This window comes from Pseudophryne corroboree, chromosome 11 (assembly GCF_028390025.1).
Source record: "Pseudophryne corroboree isolate aPseCor3 chromosome 11, aPseCor3.hap2, whole genome shotgun sequence".
NCBI lineage: Eukaryota > Metazoa > Chordata > Amphibia > Anura > Myobatrachidae > Pseudophryne > Pseudophryne corroboree.
The window spans coordinates 260,567,439-260,587,179 of NC_086454.1; the positions used below are offsets into that span (position 1 = coordinate 260,567,439).

The 19,741-nt window shown below is 44.5% G+C and overlaps 1 pseudogene; it reads right to left on the minus strand.

Moving 5' to 3' along the window:
• The window catches only part of LOC134968734 (inactive hydroxysteroid dehydrogenase-like protein 1), a 62,694-nt pseudogene that overhangs the window by 19,238 nt on the left and 23,715 nt on the right, over window positions 1-19,741 (minus strand).

A 19,741-nucleotide genomic window follows, 5' to 3' on the forward strand; every position in this document is an offset into this window, starting at 1 on the left:
GGGGGGGAGGAGGAGGAGGAAGGAGAGGAGGGGGGTAGAGACTGCTGTATAGGTTCAGGGGAAGGGGGGTAGAGACTGCTGTATAGGTTCAGGGGAGGGGGTGAAGGGGGGTAGTGACTGCTATATGGATTCAGGGGGAGACTGCTGTATAGGTTCAGGGGAGGGGGTGAAGGGGGGTAGTGACTGCTATATGGGTTCAGGGGTGGGGGAAGGGGGGGTAGAGACTGCTATATGGGTTTAAGGGAGAGGGGAGGTTTGAGACTGCTATGTGGGTTCAGGGAAGCGGGTGGGGGGAGCTAGTAACCAGCTGTGAATATGATTGATAACAGCATTACACAGGATGCTGTTTGTTTGTTTGTTTGTTTGTTTGTTTGTTTTCAGCAGTTTTTTATTTTTATTTTTTTATTACTGGATGTGTTTTTTAGACATTTGTATTTTGCCTGTAAAAAACTACGTATGCGGTGTAATGTATATTGTGGTGTGTGTGTCTTTATAGTTATAGATATATATATATATATATATATATATATATATATATATATAAAATACTGTGTTTTTATAGTTATATATATATATATATAACTATGGGCCTAATTCAGACCTGATCGCTAGGGTGTGATTTTTGCACTGCTACGATCAGGTAGTCGCCGCCTACAGGGGGAGGGGGTAATCGCTGTGCAGGGGAGCGATCGCATGTGCAGGAGAGCTGCAGAAACAGAAGTTTGTGCAGTCTCTGCACAGCCCAGGACTTACTCTTCCAGTGCGATGATCGGGGTCGGAGCTGACGTCAGAAACCCTCCCTCCAAACGCCTGGTCCCTCCTGCATTTTCCGTGCACTCCTCTAAACCGGTCAGTTGCCACCTACAAACGGCCTCTTCCTGTCAATCACCTTGCGATCGCCTGTGCGATCGCTTTGTTCGCACCATCCCATCACTGCCTGACGCTCCCCAGCGCGGCGGACCGATGTGCCTGCGCACTGCAATGCATGCGCAGTTCAGACCCGATCACCCGCTGTGCGAAAATACACAGCAGCGACCGGGTCTGAATTGGGCCCTATAACGGGTCTCATTTTGCAGCAACTGCTGACTAAGGGGCTGATTCAGACCTGATCACTGTGCTGCAAATTTTGCTGTCCTGCGTTCGGGTAGTCGCCGCCCCCAGGAGGAGTGTAAATTCACCCGTGCAAGTGTACGATCTTATGTGTACGCAGAGCTGCAAAATTCTACTTTGTGCAGTCTCTGCGCAGCCCAGGACTTACTCCTACAAATATTTGTCATTCATATTAGTCCCCGCCCTTGTGTGTGGCCCTCGAATATGCACTGGAAGTGTTAAGCGGCCCCCCAGCTGAAATAATTGCCCACCCCTGGATTACTCCCATCTGCAAGCCTAAAAACACCTGTCCCACTCATAAAGAACCCCAATATACCTGTCCCATACCTTGAACCCCAATTTCCATCACTTTGTACTTTTTCACCCCAAAAATGACGTCATTATTGGCCAATTAAAAATAATTAAAAACTTCAATGTGCCTAATTAGTCATTAAGGGGGGTGTCCCAGGAGTTCTGTACCATGGTGGTCATTCCGAGTTGTTCGCTCGTTATTTTTTTGTCGCAACGGAGCGATTAGTCGCTAATGCGCATGCGCAATGTCCGCAGTGCGACTGCGCTAAGTAAATTTGCTATGCAGTTAGGTATTTTACTCACGGCATTACGAGGTTTTTTCTTCGTTCTGGTGATCGTAATGTGATTGACAGGAAGTGGGTGTTTCTGGGCGGAAACTGGCCGTTTTATGGGTGTGTGCGAAAAAACGCTACCGTTTCTGGGGAAAACGCGGGAGTGGCTGGAGAAGCGGAGGAGTGTCTGGCCGAACGCTGGGTGTGTTTGTGACGTCAAACCAGGAACGAAACTGACTGAACTGATCGCAGTTGCCGAGTAAGTGTGGAGCTACTCAGAAACTGCTAAGAAGTGTCTATTCGCAATTTTGCTAATCTTTCATTCGCAATTTTGATAAGCTAAGATTCACTCCCAGTAGGCGGCGGCTTAGTGTGTGCAAAGCTGCTAAAAGCAGCTTGCGAGCGAACAACTCGGAATGAGGGCCCATATCCAAACATTTTTACCTTAAAATAGTGACTTTTCCCAACTTTTCACCTGCTTCAGAGTAGGTGAAGTGAAATTAGTGAAAAAATTATCACCGATAAATTTTCCCGTAAAATTGAATAGGCTGTAATTGCGTTTCGCGGGAAAAGTCCGGTTTTTCGCGTGAAAACGGGACTTTTCACGTGAAAAGTCCATTAGCGCTGCTAATTGAATATACCCCTAAGTGCGCCAATGTAAAAGACAATCTTGTTCTTTTGTTTTTTCGTATTCTAGTACCATTGTCTTGGGCAGCACCTCCATCTTCTAGATTCTATTCAATGACAACATGAACAATTGGGGATATAATAAGGAATAAAACTTGTGCAGAAGTAGATAATTCCCATTCCCTCTCCCCCTTTCTTTCCGTTATGAAAACTTATTTCTTACAAGCACGTTTGTATACATGGTATCGGCGATATTGCACCATTGTTGATTTCTTGCCTTCCTTATGGTCTACATACCGAGTGCCTGAGAAAGACGGAGAATGGAGCAATAGAAGGAAAGGAACGCACTATAGGCTTGAATTCACCTTCGGTCTGGTACACATGAATTTTATACCTTGTTTGGATATCACTGACACAGACGGCGCAGAGTCCTACCCCCATTTTGCATATATATATGTATATATAAAAAAGCTCCAATGGCGGCACTCGGGTTCAAAATAACTGAAGACTTGGACTACAGCTTGTTCGAGTCTTCATTTATTTTAAACCCGAGGGCCGCCATTGGAGCTTATGTTACACATAGCCTATGGGCTGAAGGTGAGGAGGGCCCCGGGCACAGCAACTTATAATTTCCAGTGAGTGCCGGAGCTTGGGGACATATATATATATATATATATATATATATATATATACATACACACACTTTATATTGGGCTATAGCTCTATGATCAATAATAGAGGACCTACCCTTGGATGATCTTTGTCAAATAAACTTTATATGAACTGTATTATTGTATGTGTGTTTTTTCACTCACTTTTGTATAAATAAAGTGTTAGGGCTATTCATTGTAAAGGTAATGCAGGAGATATCATGGGCATCTCCTGCTTTCCTTTCACTCCCAATCTGACCTACTCTACCCATACAATGGAAAGCAGATTCATCAAACTCCAGAAATATTAACTTTTTGGAGCTTGACAGTGTGAATCTTCTCCATCTGCAGATGGCGTGTGTAGTTGCATCCCGCACCTTCCCTATGGATAATTAAGGTAAATAGGCTACTAAAAGAATTAGGGGTAGGTTTGGTGATTAGGGTTAACATTAGGAATAAATTATAAATTGTCAATATTGTGACAATGTTAACATTTCAGCAGTGTCGATATGATGAATATGTCAACATGGTTACTGTAGGCAAAATATACCAAACCTGATTGTATGTGAGCTGTAGGTGAAAGTAACTGCCAGTGAGCCATTATATCTTACATACGTATGTGAGCTGTAGGTAAAAGTAATTGCCAGTGAGCCATTATATCTTACATTGTTAATATAATGTTAAACTTATTTCACCTACATGTTTTATATTATTATTTTTTTTGATAATCTACCACACCAACCAATATTACAATTAATTATTGTAAAAAATCACTTAAGATTATGTGAACTTGATTCAAAATGAAAGCAGAGAAACAAAAGAAATACATATTTTGTAGTACTCAAACAAGCTGCCTTGTAGACCATTCAAAAAATGTCATCAACACTTCAAATAACAATTCAGAAACACAACAACAAAATTTGATCAACCTTTTCCATAATCTTAGAATGAATAAATGGCCAAAGTACTGTGAGTACTGTAAAGTTCAGCTGTTCTCCCAAAGCAATGTTCTTTTCTTTTCTTCGTCTTTATTCTTCAGGTTGGCAGACAGGGGCAGATTTATACCAAAATGACAGGGGGAACACTATGAAAGGACAAGAAGGGGAATGTTCTTTTGTGTGCTTGGAAAAGTGGGTGTTGCCTCAAAATAAGGTGCATGGCCTCAATGAAATGCCCTATCCATAAGCTATGACCTCATTTTCATCATGCTTCCTCTGATTATGCCAGCCTCCTGACCCACTCCCCAGCTCATGCTAATCTTTGCCTCCTCAGTCTTCACCCACTCCCAGCTTCTGAGTGACAATCCTCTCTCGCACCTTCTGGCCCTACTTCCCACATACAGCACTGCTCAGCTCATCACCTCAATCTCAGATTGCTTTTCTGATGACAGGGATAGGCATTAGGTGACGCCAGGGAATGAGTGCCAGGAGGAGTCAGTGGGTGACGCCAGGGAATTGGTGACAGGAGGAGTCAGTGGGTGGTGACACCAAGGGGAGTCAGTGGGTGACATAGAGGATGATGGGGTGACAGGAGAGAAAGATGAAGGTGAGAGATAGTGGGAAATGGAGAGGCAGTTAGTGACAGGAAGGCGTGATGGGGATAGGCAGGTGCATGACAGGTAGTATCAGAGAATGAAGAGTAGAAGGTAAAGTCTTGGAGAGGGACAGGAAAACAGGAGAGAGAGTGGTGGGGAGATAGTGATGTAGGGGAGATACAGAGGTTGAGGAAGTGGGTGACGGGAAGAGATAGTAGAATTCAGAAAGGCAGTGGGTGACAGGGAGAGCCAGTGGGTGACAGGGATAGGGTGATGTCTGAGGGGGGTCCTTGGTGACACGGTTGCTATCTACAGTGTGGACTTGTCACTAATATATTAAACATAGTTAAGAAAGAAAGAACGATAGTGCCATCTTTCCGAATATGTCACCAGAAAGCTGCCATTGCCAGACAAGTATAGGGAAGGGGAACATTGCATGGGCAGCCATACTTGACTAACTGGTCAGTCCTGAGGCAATGTGTACGATGTGGGACCTACTGAACCCCTTATAGACATAGACACATGCAGGAGCTGACATGGGTGTGCATTCCGGGACTTCCCTCGCCACAGGTCACTGACTTCCTCCTCCACTCCTTGTTTTGAGACATATACTACTGACCTGGGCTGCCCCGGAAAGTGCTCTATGTCCTGGAGAAGGCAGGGGTGGAGAATTCCATAATGCGGCAGAGCGGAGAAGTCATATAGCAGCACCGCCATATCGGCTCCTGCACGCATCTATGATACATCACTGCACTATAATTAACCAATTTCCACACAATCATGCTTGCTTCCCAGCAAGCATACACCCACTTTCCGATAATCTGCAACAGTTTAGGTTTTGTGAAAAAGGATTGTAAACAAGGGCATGGGATAATGGATCTTTTAATAGCATCTGACTAATGCTGCATTATTACTATTGCAGTTTGTATTGGATTCAGTATTTAATACTGGTGGTCACATGACTGACACCGGCATCCCAACAATGAGCACACTCACAGCTGTATCATCACTGCCTTTTGACCTACAGGGCTCCTGTAGCCCTATAGGACAAAGGCTGTAGTAGGATCACGTGTCCACAGCTGGCTAGACAGTGACAGTTGAAGTGTGGCTATGGCTGCAGTTGCGTAAACCACTGGACCACCAGGGCACTTCTTGTAGAGGAGTCATCTCAGGACACTAATGACGTGGCTCGGGTGTCATATGACATCCTGCCCCCCAGCCCAGCCCACCTCTGCAGTGAGTGTTGCATTATAAATGAAATACAAATAAGAACTCTATTAAACGATTGGTGCAGATATATTGAATGGAACAGAAAAAGGTAACCACAATAGTGTAATATTACAAACAAAATTGGGTACTTTTAGATAGATAGCTAGAAGAAATTACACAAAATGTTCAAGCTCTGCCACAGTAATGAGAACATGTGCATTGTGACACACCCCAATGATAATACACTTTGTGAAATCTGAATTACAGTTAGTGTGTGTAGTTACTTAGCTTCTACATCTTGTGTGGGTGGGAATTAAGTGGTGTGGGGCCCTCTGAGCTGTTCTGTCTGGGACACTCCAGGGACTCACATTTTATATCACTATCTTTGTGTGGTTTTTTTATCCATTTATTTTCCACATACGCTTTATTTTTATAACACTCTCTACACTGAATATCTACTTTTACATACCTGATATTCTGTAACACTTCACTGCTACCTTTCACTAGTGTGATGCCTTGGGAGGGTTTTTGACTGGGCTGGTTTGGGGGCGCAATGTGCCCCAGATGTGAACCCCAGAGTGTTAGGGACTTGCCCGACAGAGGTGACCTGGATGCTGCGGGAAGGCCTATTTTTTTTTTTTGCCCAAATATATGCAAACTACCTCTTATGATATTTAATTGTAATAGATATTTCAATTTATAGTAATGATTGCATAGTGCATCTGCCATTTACTCTATATGTAGTACTTTGTTGAAGTGCTATTCTGGGAATCCACCCATCTGGGTCTCCTTGAACTTAACCCACCTGTAACAATATTATATAATTAATTTTGGTGCAGAAGTCAAGTAATCTTTGTTGGGCGTACTTACTGTAAATCAGACATCATGTAAGTGAATTACCATTGGGGTTCATCCTGATTAACATCTCCTCATCGCAGTGGCAAATTGTGATTGGTCTATTTACCTAAAAGTACCAAATAAATGCAATACCCAATAAAAATAACCAATTTTGTTTAAAATACAACATTATTGTGGTTTCCTGTTTCCATTCCATATATACAGTAGGTCATCTGTAAAAGTAAAGATGGGGTAAAGTAAAGAACATTGCTTGGGAGAATAGATGAAGTTTACACTACTCACATACTGTACTATTACAATTTATGCAATCTAGCATCGGGAAATATTGATCTATTTTATTGATTCAAAAATCACTCAATTATTTTAAAAAAACTCACATTTTGATTTTGTGTTTAGATAAATTGAAATTTAAGGAATTATAATTTTTCTATTTTGTTGGTACAAGATCAGATCCTAATAGGATGTAAAATAAATCTTTGTGCAGATTACAGTCCTGCTGCATGTCATTGCTATATCTCATCCTACTCTTGCTATAGATTTCTATGACTATACTTTTAGATGGGTTACCCTAGGTCTAAAGTAAACAATGTCATTGTCTCAAAACTAACTCAGGTGGAATGTTTTCTACACATCACATTCTGTTTCTCCTGGAGCATACAGTTACCTGGATAGAGTGAGACCAGTGCCCTGCTGTCCTCCGGGATACCCCTATGGTTCTCACTGCTTGACGTGCGTAATCTTTAGCAAGAGGAACAAGCACAGAACTCCTCTGAAGAAATTTGCTCAACTTTGTCATTTTTGTGACCACAAAAAATGGAATTAGGCTCTGCACAAAAATTCCCTTAGAAGAGTATTCATAATGCAGAGTCTGGCTGAAATGATCCAAGAAAGCCTGCAAAGAACAGCAGACAAAAAAATCAGAACTTTTCCATTGTCATTACACATTTCCAAACAGGTAACCATGAACATTAACAGTTTTCTAGTACTCCTATACTGTGTATCTCAGAGATAGTTTTCACTCGGATTTTAATTCATTTAATTGTAGTTTATGGGTGCTGGGCAATTCTAGCCTGGGGCAGATACTCATTGTTCATCCCTCAAAAGTAGATTCATGCATAGAATTCAAAAGACAAACATCTCTTTCTGCTGGTGAGAATACTGATGTTATGTGTTAGCTAAATTAAGTGTTTTAAATGGGTGCATGTGCACAAGGGAAAACAGGAACATTTAATTAGGTAGAAAATTAGTCAATTTTCACCAATGCAGCCAATTAAAAACATATTACAGGTAGATGACTCCTGATATTACAGCTGCACTGCCATCCCACTCTCACCTGCTGTGACTGTTGTCATGTTGGGGTGTGGGTTCTTGTGGGTGCCAGCATAGGGGCCCTTCATTTCCATCGTAATGTACTGTATATACACAGCCACTGACTGCAAATTAGTTTGAAGAAATTATAATATTGTGCATGTTACAGGGTATCTCTGGCTAATTACAAGTGTAATAAAATTATAGGTTGGCACAAGTGTAACACCATCTCTGATAGACACAAGTGTAACACCATTACTGATAGAAACACGTGTAATACTATTATGGGATAGACACAAGTGTAACACCATTACTGATAAACACAAGTGTAACACCATCACTTATAGACACAAGTGTAACACCAACACTGATAGACACAACTCTAACATCATAACTGACAGAGGCAGTTGGGCTCAGCACATATATTCAATCGCTATAAGCAGCTTGTGCCCAGGGAGAAGTGCAGGAATTCATAGGGGCTGATGACAGTGTAATGGAGTAATGGGATCTCCCCCATAATATGAGGCAGGCTCCTAATAGTATGCTCCGCCTCCTGCCTATGAGGGCCTGCTACTGACAAAAAAGGCTCAGATCACCGGGAAAATTGCAGGACTTATAGATAAGCATTTACAATTGATTTAGAAACAGGTGCAGAGTGATGTCTGAGTATATGCAGGGGTGGAGCAATTGAAGCTCATGCTCCTGGTGCCTTCCACAGCTGGAGGAACCAAGCACAGTGACTATCACTTTAAAAATGTAGAGTGCCTGGACCATCCCCCACTGGAACAAATGGCACAGAAATGATGGGCACTGTCCTATGCCCACCTGACCCCATTTGTATTTATTTGCAGTGTTGAATTACCCAAATACATACAGTATTTTGAGCTCTCTTAGATTTAAAAATAAAACATAAAATGTTTAAATGAATACTTATTTTAAGTGATAATGCATGGCAAACCCCCAGCAATTACATCGGTTAAATGAGCAATCTGATCATTAACACCATGTAAACATAAGAGTCATTTACGCAATATAGAATCCTTACTCGGTTAATAGAATGCATACAATATAAGCAGAATCTGTACTAATGTAAGTTTACAGTTGTTTTTCCGTAAGTACCTACCAGGGAGATGGTATTGGGATCTCGGCGTTTGGGATGCCGGTAGTCATAATACAGACAGCGGCATCCTGATGCTCAGGATCCCAAGTATTTTATACCTGATCCCCAAACCCCCTAACCTTATCCCTATTTTTCCACAGCCTGACCCAAACCCCACCTCCCCAAAGCCTAACCCTAACCCTCTGTGGTGGTGCCTAACCCTAACCACCCATACTTGCAGCCTAAACCTAACCCTCCTTCCCTCGCAGCCTAACCTTAACCCTTCCTGGGGGTGCCAAACCCTAAATCCCTCTCCCTGCAGCATAAGCCTAATCCTCCCCCACAGCCTAACCCTCCCCCGCAGCCTAAACCTAACCTCCCCCTCCGTGTGTCTTACTTCTCTGCTGTCGGGATTGTGATCCATGTTTGGATGCCAGCGTTGACATTCTGAGCAGTGTCGGGATTCTGGCGTCGGTATTTGGACTGCTGGCATCACAAACTCTGGGGCTGGCTGGCCAATTCTAGCCTGGGGGCAAGTATTCATTGTCCCATCCCTAAAAAGTAGTTTTATGCATAGAAGTCAAACATCCCTTTCTGCTGTAGAATACTAGTGTTATTTCTAGCTAAATTCCAGAATATTTGCTTGCAGTACTGTTGTCATTCTGTAGGCATACTCCTTGTGCAACTTCTGTAAAAGAAGAACTCCAAACATTGGAGTCAATGCCTGGGGTGAATGCAATCCACTCTGGTTCTGGGAGGGACACTCTCTGATTCCAGGGATTTACTTGTGACATTTTTAAGCTTGATGACTTGATTTATAGATATTGGACTGTGCTCTCTGCAGAAGCTCTGGCGCTGGCTCTCGTGAAGAGCAGGGGGAGCTAACAGCAGAAGATCAGCCATGTTTTTTCTTTGATGCACAAAAGTGACTGGAGCACTGTGCGAGGAGTCATGGAGTCTCAGAAGCTGGGTCCTTGTCTGGGTCTGGCGCCCTTTGACAGACGGACAGCTCCTCCCAAAGTACAAAAGCCTATATGACTATGCCTTCATCAGCTAGACTGCATGACCACAAGTCACAGGCTCTAGCACTGGAATTAACCCTCTCATTTTTCATGTCCCTCACAGCTTCCAGATGTCATGAACCCACAGGGAATGAGTGGCTGTGCTAATGATCAGGCTGTTCAGTGATTTCTGGTAGCATCTACCCTTGCACCAATTAGGTCTTTCTTTCTGTTTTCCAAAGTAATCACACCTTGAGGTACAGTTTATGTTTACCAATGTTTGTGGTCCCTTCAAAACATCTCTACTCATTTCCCAATCCACCCCATATTGATCCATGTGCAACAAACTGTCGTTATACAACCAAGAAATCTGTCTGCCTCCACCGTATGACCTCAAAACTGTTATATTGAATTATTTCCATCCCCTTCACCACATGGCAGGTGTTATCAACCTGAACATAGACCTGGACCCTGCTTTACAGGAGTAATAATAATAATTTCTGAAAATGCAAAGCTGTGGGCTTGCAGTGAAAATGATGTCTTGTGTCATCATATGCCGCTTCAAAATGAATGTGTTGTGATTTTTCATGGCACAAGTGAATGTTGCATGTGAAAATGACAGTTTAGCATTAAGCATACCCTGATGGAAGGAGCTGAGCATACCAGCTAATTGATGCATGCTGGGAACACTGGTGCACTGCATTATGTAAACATGAAAACAAAAATCAATATTCTTCTTTGAGGGAAAACATATTGAAATTATATTTTACTTGTTCAGTGAGAGCAAGATGTCTGATTTATGAGTGAAATCATAGCATTTTTAATTAATCAGAGTAGGAGTACAATCTCTCCTTGTGGGCTCCCTCCTCTCTAGTTTATGGGGCATGGCTGTGCCATAGTCTACTGAGCAAGTCTCCATTTTCTCCGTGATTTGTGCAAAGCTGCAACTGCTGACTCTGGACTCAGGGGCCCATGTGCCACTGGGATACGGTTGTTAGGTTGACTCAACTTAGGTCGATAGTCATTAGGCCGACCACTGAAGGTCGCCATGACAATTAGGTCGACATGTGCATTAGGTCGACATGTGCTAGGTCGACAGGTAAAAAAGTCGACATGAGTTTTTCAAATTTTTTTCAATTTTTGGGATTTTTCCATACTTGACGATCCCCGTGGACTATGACTGGAACGGTAACCTGTGCCGAGCGAAGCATGACGAGCGAAGCGAGCCATGCGAGGAGACATGGTGCACTAATTTGGGTTCCCCGTCACTTTATGAGAAAACGACACCAAAAAAAGTAAAAAAACTCATGTCGTACTTTTCACCTGTTGACCTAGTATGATTAAGGATTTCTTGAACCAAATGATCTCTCAGTCTCCTTGTTATCTTGCATTAAATCTGCAACAAGATAGCCACACTTCCCACAGTACCCTTTCCAGAGTACAGGTTAGGTAGGTATACAAGGAAAGAAGGCAATAGTGTAGTAGTTCTTTTAAAAACACAGTTTTAATTTACATATTGCACTTACAACACACGTCACACAGAAGTGGTGGGGCGATGACGTGACTCGCGTCACCGTAGCCCTTCCCCCTACTTTACAATGCCAGTAATGTGGGCATTGTAAAGCAGGGGGCAGGGCTATGATGATGTGATCACGTCACCACGCCCCATACCGGCACCTCTACACCCCCATACCACCTCCTACATGCCCCTCCTATGTGACCAGGCTGCTCCCTCCCAGAGGGAGCAGCCTGAATGTAGGCAAGTATGATTATATAACAAACAGAAAAGGGGGGGTTGCAAATCCCCACCCCTAAATTTCACCCAGCACACTGAATATTACCTGTAACCATACCTGAACCTATCTGGTAATAGAAATTCAGAATTAGTCACACATGTTTGCAAACACATGTTTAAGCTGCTTAGCCACTTCATGGCTTCTCAGCAGTCCTAACACTACATAATAGCAGCGTCCACATAGGGCCATGTAATTTGTCACAGTAGGCCTCATGATAAAGGCTATTACTAAAACACATCCAGACAGAGAGCTAACTTACCCGGGAGTCACCCCCAGGATCTCCCATTGGCACTACAAGGAACAGCATGCCTTCCAAATACTCCTCCCATTCAATGCCTCTCACACACAAGCAGACAACCAATGGTAGTTGCTTGGTCATTGCTGGAGATAATTATATATCAGGTGCTAGAAAGGGGGAGGGGTCACAGACATACAACAGACATAAAAGGAGGGGGAGGGGGGTTGCAAATCCCCACCCCTAAATTTTCCCCAGCACACTAAAAATTACCTATAACCATACCTGAACCTATCTGGTAATAGAAATTCAGAGAATTAGTCACACGTGTTTGCAAACGCATGTTTAAGCTGCTGAGCCACTTCACGGCTTCTCTGATATCAGCAGTACTAACACTACATAATAGCAGTGCCCACATAGGGCCATGTAATTTGTCACAGTAGGACTCATGATAAAGGCTATTACTAAAACACATCCAGACAGAGAGCTAACTAGCCCGGGTGCCATCCCCAGGATCTCCCATTGACACTACAAGGAACAGCATGCCTTTCCTTGCAAACATGTGTGACTAATTCTCTGAATTTCTATTACCAGATAGGTTCAGGTATGGTTACAGGCAATTTTTAGTGTGCTGGGGGAAATTTAGGGGTGGGGATTTGCAACCACCCCTCCTTTTCTGTCTGTTGTTTGTCTGTGACCCCTCCCCCTTTCTAGCACCTGATATATAATTATCTCCAGGAATGACCGCGCAACTACCATTGTTTGTCTGCAAGTATGATTATATGCAAGATAACAAGGAGACTGAGAGATCATTAGGTTCAAGAAATCCTTAATCATTTGACTTTTTATGGTGATTATTCACAATTACATTATTGTATGTCTTTCTAATTAAGCATGTTTTAACCTATGAGCGCTTTTTGGTGTGCAATCACTTTTTATATTACATCTGTATAATTAAAAATGTGAAAAAAATCATATTTAGTGGCTTTTTAAAAATTCTATTAATGTGCCTATCATCAAATGAGGGCTTTCCAATCTATAAAAATAATATAATTAGGTGGTGGTGAGGGGCAAAGCAGCTGTTACTGTTGTGCCTAGGGGTGCCCTCAACCCTATATCTGCCCCTGGATGTTGAGTAGAGCTACAGTGAACATGGGATTATTTATACATTATTATGCTAATTTGCAAAGAGACTGGTACAGAAAATGTATGCTGTGGTTCCATCAGAACACATAATTACCTTTGAGGTTGCATATGTGGTCAGGCGAGGCACAGGCTTGCAGCATGTTCCAGATGATACATTGATGATGGCTCCTCTCTTCCTCTCTACCATGCCGGGAAGCACTATATGAACCATCATTACGGCTGCAGCAATGTTAACATTGACGATCTCCCACATTTTGTCTTCTGGAACCTCATGAAAAATTTGTGGATACTCATAGCAAACTCCGGCATTGTTCACTAGAATCCCCACATCCACATTTCTAAGACCCTCCTTAATGGCAGGATATACCTCACGGCCCTGGTTGAAATCAGCCACTATGAAACGAGTTTTCACCCCATAGTTTCCAGTGATGGCCTCAGACCTCAGATACTTTCTGGAGTTTCTCTATATTACGGCTGACTAAGATGATGTTTACACCGTGGTTCGCCAGCTCCTTTGAATAAGCTTTGCCAATTCCATCTGTGGCTCCTGGGCATAAAATAAACAAAGATTATTAAAGTGATCAGCATGTTTGTTGACAAAGGTCCCCCCCATTCAGGACGTAAATACAAGTCGAGGCATTTTTGAGGCATATATTGTGCTTTTTTTTATTGCGCATGAGTGTCTGTTTGTGATGTGCATCTTTTTTTTCCAGGCAAGTACAACTTTAGTCCTAATTCAGACCTGATCGCAGCAGCAAATTTGTTAGCTAATGGGAAAAACCATGTGCACTGCAGGAGGGGGGGGGGGGGGGGGGCAGATATAATATGTGCAGAGAGAGTTAGATTTGGGTAGGGTGTATTCAAACTGAAATCTAAATTGCAGTGTAAAAATAAAGCAGACAGTATTTACCTTGCACAGAAACAATATAATCCACCCACATCTAACCCTCTCTTCTAACGTTATATCTGCCAAACCTGCAGTGCACATGTTTTGCCCATTAGTCAACAAATTTGCTGCTGTGATCACGTCTGAATTAGGCCCTTTGTGCCAAAACCTTCAAGAGTTCCCTGAAAATTCACCTTTTCAGGTAAGCTTATCAAATTCCAGAACCACCCCCATAACCTTCGAAAACTTTTCTATCTAATTACTAGGGATGAGCAGGTTCGGTTCTCAGGGACGGATCCGAGATTGGCTCGGGACTTCCTGCCAGACTCGGAAACCAGAATGAGGCAAAATGTCATCATCCCACGGGTTTTGGATTCCTTATAATGAGCCATGAATCGCCACCATTTTCACTCCAGTCCTGGAGAGTGTAGCGATAGGACGTGTCTCCTCAGTGTCTGTGCAGAAAAATGGTGTGGCACGTGGGATGGCGACCTGCTGTCTTGTGCTGCATCAGTCCAGTGGTGAAGTCTGGTGCTGCCATAAGTCCAGTGGTGCTGCTGTATATGTCCAGTCCAGTGGTGCTGTGTTGTGCTGCATCAGTCCAGTGGTGGTATCCTGTGCTGCCATAAGTCCAGTGGTGGTGTCCCGTGCTACCATAAGTCCAGTGGAGCTGCTGTATAACTCCAGTCCAGTGGTGCTGCCATAAGTCCAGTGGTGGTGTCCAGTGCTGCTATAAGTCCTGTAGTGCTGCTTTATATGTCCAGTCCAGTGGTGCAGTGTTGTGCTGCATCAGTGCAGTGGAGTGTCCTGTGCTGCCATAAGTCCAGTGGTGGTGTCTTGTGCTGCCATAAGTCCAGTGGTGCTGCTGTATAAGTCCAGGGGTATTGCCGTATACATCTAGTTCAGTGGTGCAGCCGTATAAGTCCAGGGGTACTGCTGTATAAGCCCAGTGGTACTGCCGTATAAGTCCAGTCCAGTGGTACTACCGTATAAGTCCAGTGGTACTGCTGTATAAGTCCAGGCGTACTGCTGTATAATCCCAGTCCAGTGGTACTGCCATATAAGTCCAGTGGTACTGCCATATAAGTCCTGGGGTACTGCTGTATAAGTCCAGTCAAGTGGTGCAGCCGTATAAGTCCAGGGGTACTGCCGTAGAAGTCCAGTGATACTGCTGTATAAGTCCAGGGGTACTGCTGAATAAGTCCAGTCCAGTGGTGCTGCCGTATAAGTCCAGAGGTACTGCCGTATAAGTCCAGGGGTACTTCCATATAAGTCCAGTCCAGTGGTGCAGCCGTATAAGTCCAGTGGTGCTGCCGTATAAGTCCAGTCCAGTGGTTCTGCCGTATAAATCCAGGGGTACTGCCGTAGAAGTCCAGTGATACTTCTGTAGAAGTCAAGTGGTACTGCCATAGAAGTCCAGGGGTACTGCCGTAGAAGTCCAGTGATACTTCTGTAGAAGTCAAGTGGTACTGCCATAGAAGTCCAGGGGTACTGCCATATAAGTCCAGTCCAGTGGTGTAGCCATATAAGTCCAGTGATACTGCCATATAAGACCAGGGGTACTTCTGTATAAATCCAGTGGTACTGCCACTTAAGTCTAGTCCGGTGGTGCAGCCATATAAGTCCAGGGGTACTGCCGTATAAGTCCAGTCCAATGGTGCAGCCGTACAAATCCAGGGGTACTGCCGTAGAAGTCCAGTGATACTGCCGTATAAGTCCAGGGGTACTGCCATAGTAGTCCAGTCCAGTTGTGCTGCCATATAAGTCCAGAGGTACTGCCATATAAGTCCAATCCAGTGGTGCAGCCATATAAGTCCAGGGGTACTGCCGTAGAAGTCCAGTGATACTGCCATATAAGTCCAGGGGTACTGCCATATAAGTCCAGTCCAGTGGTGCTGCCATATAAGTCCAGAGGTACTGCCATATAAGTACTGGGGTACTTCCATATTAGTCCAGTCCAGTGGTACAGCCGTATAAGTCCAGCGGTACTGCCGTATAAGTCCAGTCCAGTGGTTCTGCCGTATAAATCCAGGGGTACTGCCATAGAAGTCCAGTGGTACTGCCATAGAAGTCCAGTGGTACTGCCATAGAAGTCCAGGGGTACTGCCGTATAAGTCCAGTCCAGTGGTGTAGCCATATAAGTCCAGTGATACTGCCATATAAGACCAGGGGTACTGCTGTATAAATCCAGCGGTACTGCCACTTAAGTCCAGTCCAGTGGTGCAGCCATATAAGTCCAAGGGTACTGCCGTATAAGTCCAGTCCAGTGGTGCAGCCGTATAAGTCCAGTGGTACTGCCGTATAAGTCATGGGGTACTGTCATATAAGTCATCCAACAACTTTGGTGCACCTCTTTTTTCTTTGCATGATGTGCTGTTAGTGGCATGCTGTTTGGGGTATAGTTTTAAAAGTGCCATCATGTCTGACACTACAGTGCCACTCCTAGTTGGGCCAGGTGTTTGTGCCGCCCACTTGTGTTACTTAGCTTAGTCATCCAGCAGCCTCAGTGCACCTCTATATTCCTTTGCATCGTGTGCTGTTTGGGGCCTAGTTTTTAAAAGTGCCATCCTGTCTGACACTGCAGTGCCACTCCTAAATGGGCCAGGTGTTTGTGTCGCCCACTTGTGTCGCTTAGCTTAATTATCCAGCAACCTTGGTGCACCTCTTTTTTTCTTTGTATGATGTGCTGTTTGGGGCATAGTTTTTAAAAGTTCATCCTGTCTGACACTGCAGTGTCACTCCTATATGGGCCAGGTGTTTGTGCTGCACACTTGTGTTGCTTAGCTTAATCAACCAGCAACCTCGGTGCACCTCTTTTTATCTTTGCATCATGTGCATGTTTGTGGCCTAGTTTTTAAAAGTGCCATCCTGTCTGCCACTGCAGTGCCACTCCTAGATAGGCCAGATGTTTGTGCTGCCCACTTGTGTCGCTTAGCTTAATCATCCAGCAACCTCGGTCCACCTCTTTTTATCTTTGCATCATGTGCTGTTTGTGGCCTAGTTTTTAAAAGTGCCATCCTGTCTGCCACTGCAGTGCCACTCCTAGATAGGCCAGATGTTTGTGCTGCCCACTTGTGTCGCTTAGCTTAATCATCCAGCAACCTCGGTGCACCTCTTTTTATCTTTGCATCATGTGCTGTTTGTGGCCTAGTTTTTAAAAGTGCCATCCTGTCTGCCACTGCAGTGCCACTCCTAGATGGGCCAGGTGTTTGAGCCGCCCACTTGTGTGGCTTAGCTTAGTCATCCAAAAACCTCAGTGCACCTGTTTTCTTTTTTGCATGATGTGCTGTTTGGGGCCAAGTTTTTAAAAGTGCCATCCTATCTGCAACTGCAGTGCCACTCCTAGATGGGCCAGGTGTTTGTACCGCCCACTTGTGTCGCTTAGCTTAGTCATCCAGCAACCTCGGTGCACCTCTATATTCCTTTGCATCGTGTGCTGTTTGGGCCTAGTTTTTAAAAGATCATCCTGTCTGACACTGCAGTGCCACCCGTAGATGGGCCAGGTGTTTGAGCTTCCCACTTGTGTGGCTTAGCTTAGTCATCCAACAACCTCGGTGCAACTCTTTTCTTCTTTGCATGATGTGCTTTTTGGGGCCAAGTTTTTAAAAGTGCCATCCTATCTGCAACTGCAGTGCCACTCCTAGATGGGCCAGGTGTTTGTGCCGCATACTTGTGTTGCTTAGCTTAGTCATCCAACAACCTCGGTGCACCTCTTTTTTTCTTTGCATGATGTGCTGTTTGGAGTCTAGTTTTTAAAAGTGCCATCCTGTCTGACCCTGCAGTGCCACTCCTAGATGGGTCAGGTGTTTGTTCCACACACTTGTGTTGCTTAGCTTAGTCATCCATCAACCTTGTTGCACCTCTTTTTTTCTTTGCATCACGTGCTTTTTGGGGCCTAGTTTTTAAAAGTGCCATCCTGTCTGACCCTGCAGTGCCACTCCTAGATGGGCCAGGTGTTTGTACCGCCCACTTGTGTCACTTAGCTTAGTCATCCAGCAACCTCGGTGCACCTCTTTTTTTCTTTGCATGCTGTGCTGTTTGGGGCCTTGTTTTTAAAAGTACCATCCTGTCTGACACTCCAGTGCCACTCCTAGATGGGCCAGGTGTTTGTACCGCCCACTTCTTTCGTTTAGCTTAGTCATCCAACAACCTCGGTGCACCTCTATATTCCTTTGCATCGTGTGCTGTTTGGGGCCTAGTTTTTAAAAGTGCCATCCTGTCTGACACTGCAGTGCCACTCCTAGTTGGGCCAGGTGTTTGTGCCGCCCACTTGTGTCGCTTTGCTTAGTCATCCAGCAACCTCGTTGCACCTCTTTTTTTCTTTGCATGATGTGCTGTTTGGGGCCTACTTTTTAAAAGTGCCATCCTGTCTGACACTGCAGTGACACTCCTAGATGGGCCAGGTGTTTGTTCCACACACTTGTGTTGCTTAGCTTAGTCATCCAGCAACCTCGGTGCACCTCTTTTTTTCTTTGCATGCTGTGCTGTTTGGGGCCTAGTTTTTAAAAGTGCCATCCTGTCTGACACTGCAGTGCCACTCCTAGATGGGCTAGGTGTTTGTGTCGCCCACTTGTGTTGCTTAGCTTAGTCATCCAGCAACCTCAGTGCACCTCTATATTCCTTTGCATCATGTGCTGTTTGGGGCCTAGTTTTTAAAAGTGCCATCCTGTCTGATACTGCAGTGCCACTCCTAGATGGGCCAAGTGTTTGTGTCGCCCACTTTTGTCACTTAGCTTAGTCATCCAGCAACCTCAGTGCACCTCTTTTTTTCTTTGCATGATGTGCTGTTTGGGGCCTAGTTTTTAAAAGTGCCATCCTGTCTGATACTGCAGTGCCACTCCTAGTTGGGCCAGCTGTTTGTGTCGCCCACTTGTGTTGCTTAGCGTAGTCATCCAGCAACCTCGATCAGTGCCGTAACCAGTCATTTTAGCGCTGTGTGCAAGAAACGGCATTGGCGCCCCCCCACATGCAAGATAGGGGCAGTGCGCGCCGTAGTCGCGCGAAAAACATATAGGGGCATGGCTTCATGTGGAAGGGGCGTGGCCACAAAATAATACCAGTTCATACTACGGTGCACAGTAGTCTCCATTATTCAAATTACGCTGCACAGTAGCGCTACTACACCAGGTAGAGGCCCTTTTACACATTACAGCAGACAGTCCCCCTTTTTACACATTACGGCAGACAGCGTCCCCTTTTTTACACATTACGGCAGACAGCATCCCCTTTTTACACATTACAGCAGACAGCGTCCCCTTTTTACACATTACGGCAGACAGCATTCCCCTTTTTACACATTATGGCAGACAGCATCCCCTTTTTACACATTACAGCCAGCATCTCCTTTTTACACATTACGGCAGACAGCGTCCCCTTTTTACACATTACGGCAGGCATAGTCCCTCTTTTTACACATTGCGGCAGGCACAGTCCCCCTTTTTACACGTAACGGCAGCCAGTACCCCTTTTTACACATTGCGGCAGGCACAGTCCCCCTTTTTACACATTACGGCAGCAAGTCCCACTTTTTACACATTGCGGCAGGCACAGTCCCCCTTTTTACACATAGCGCCAGCCAGTCCCCCTTTTTACACATTGCGGTAGGCACAGTCCCCCTTTTTACACATAGCGGCAGCCAGTCTCCCTTTTTTACACATAATGGCAGCCAGTCCCCCTTTTTACACATTGCGGCAGGCACAGTCCCCCTTTTTAAAAATAG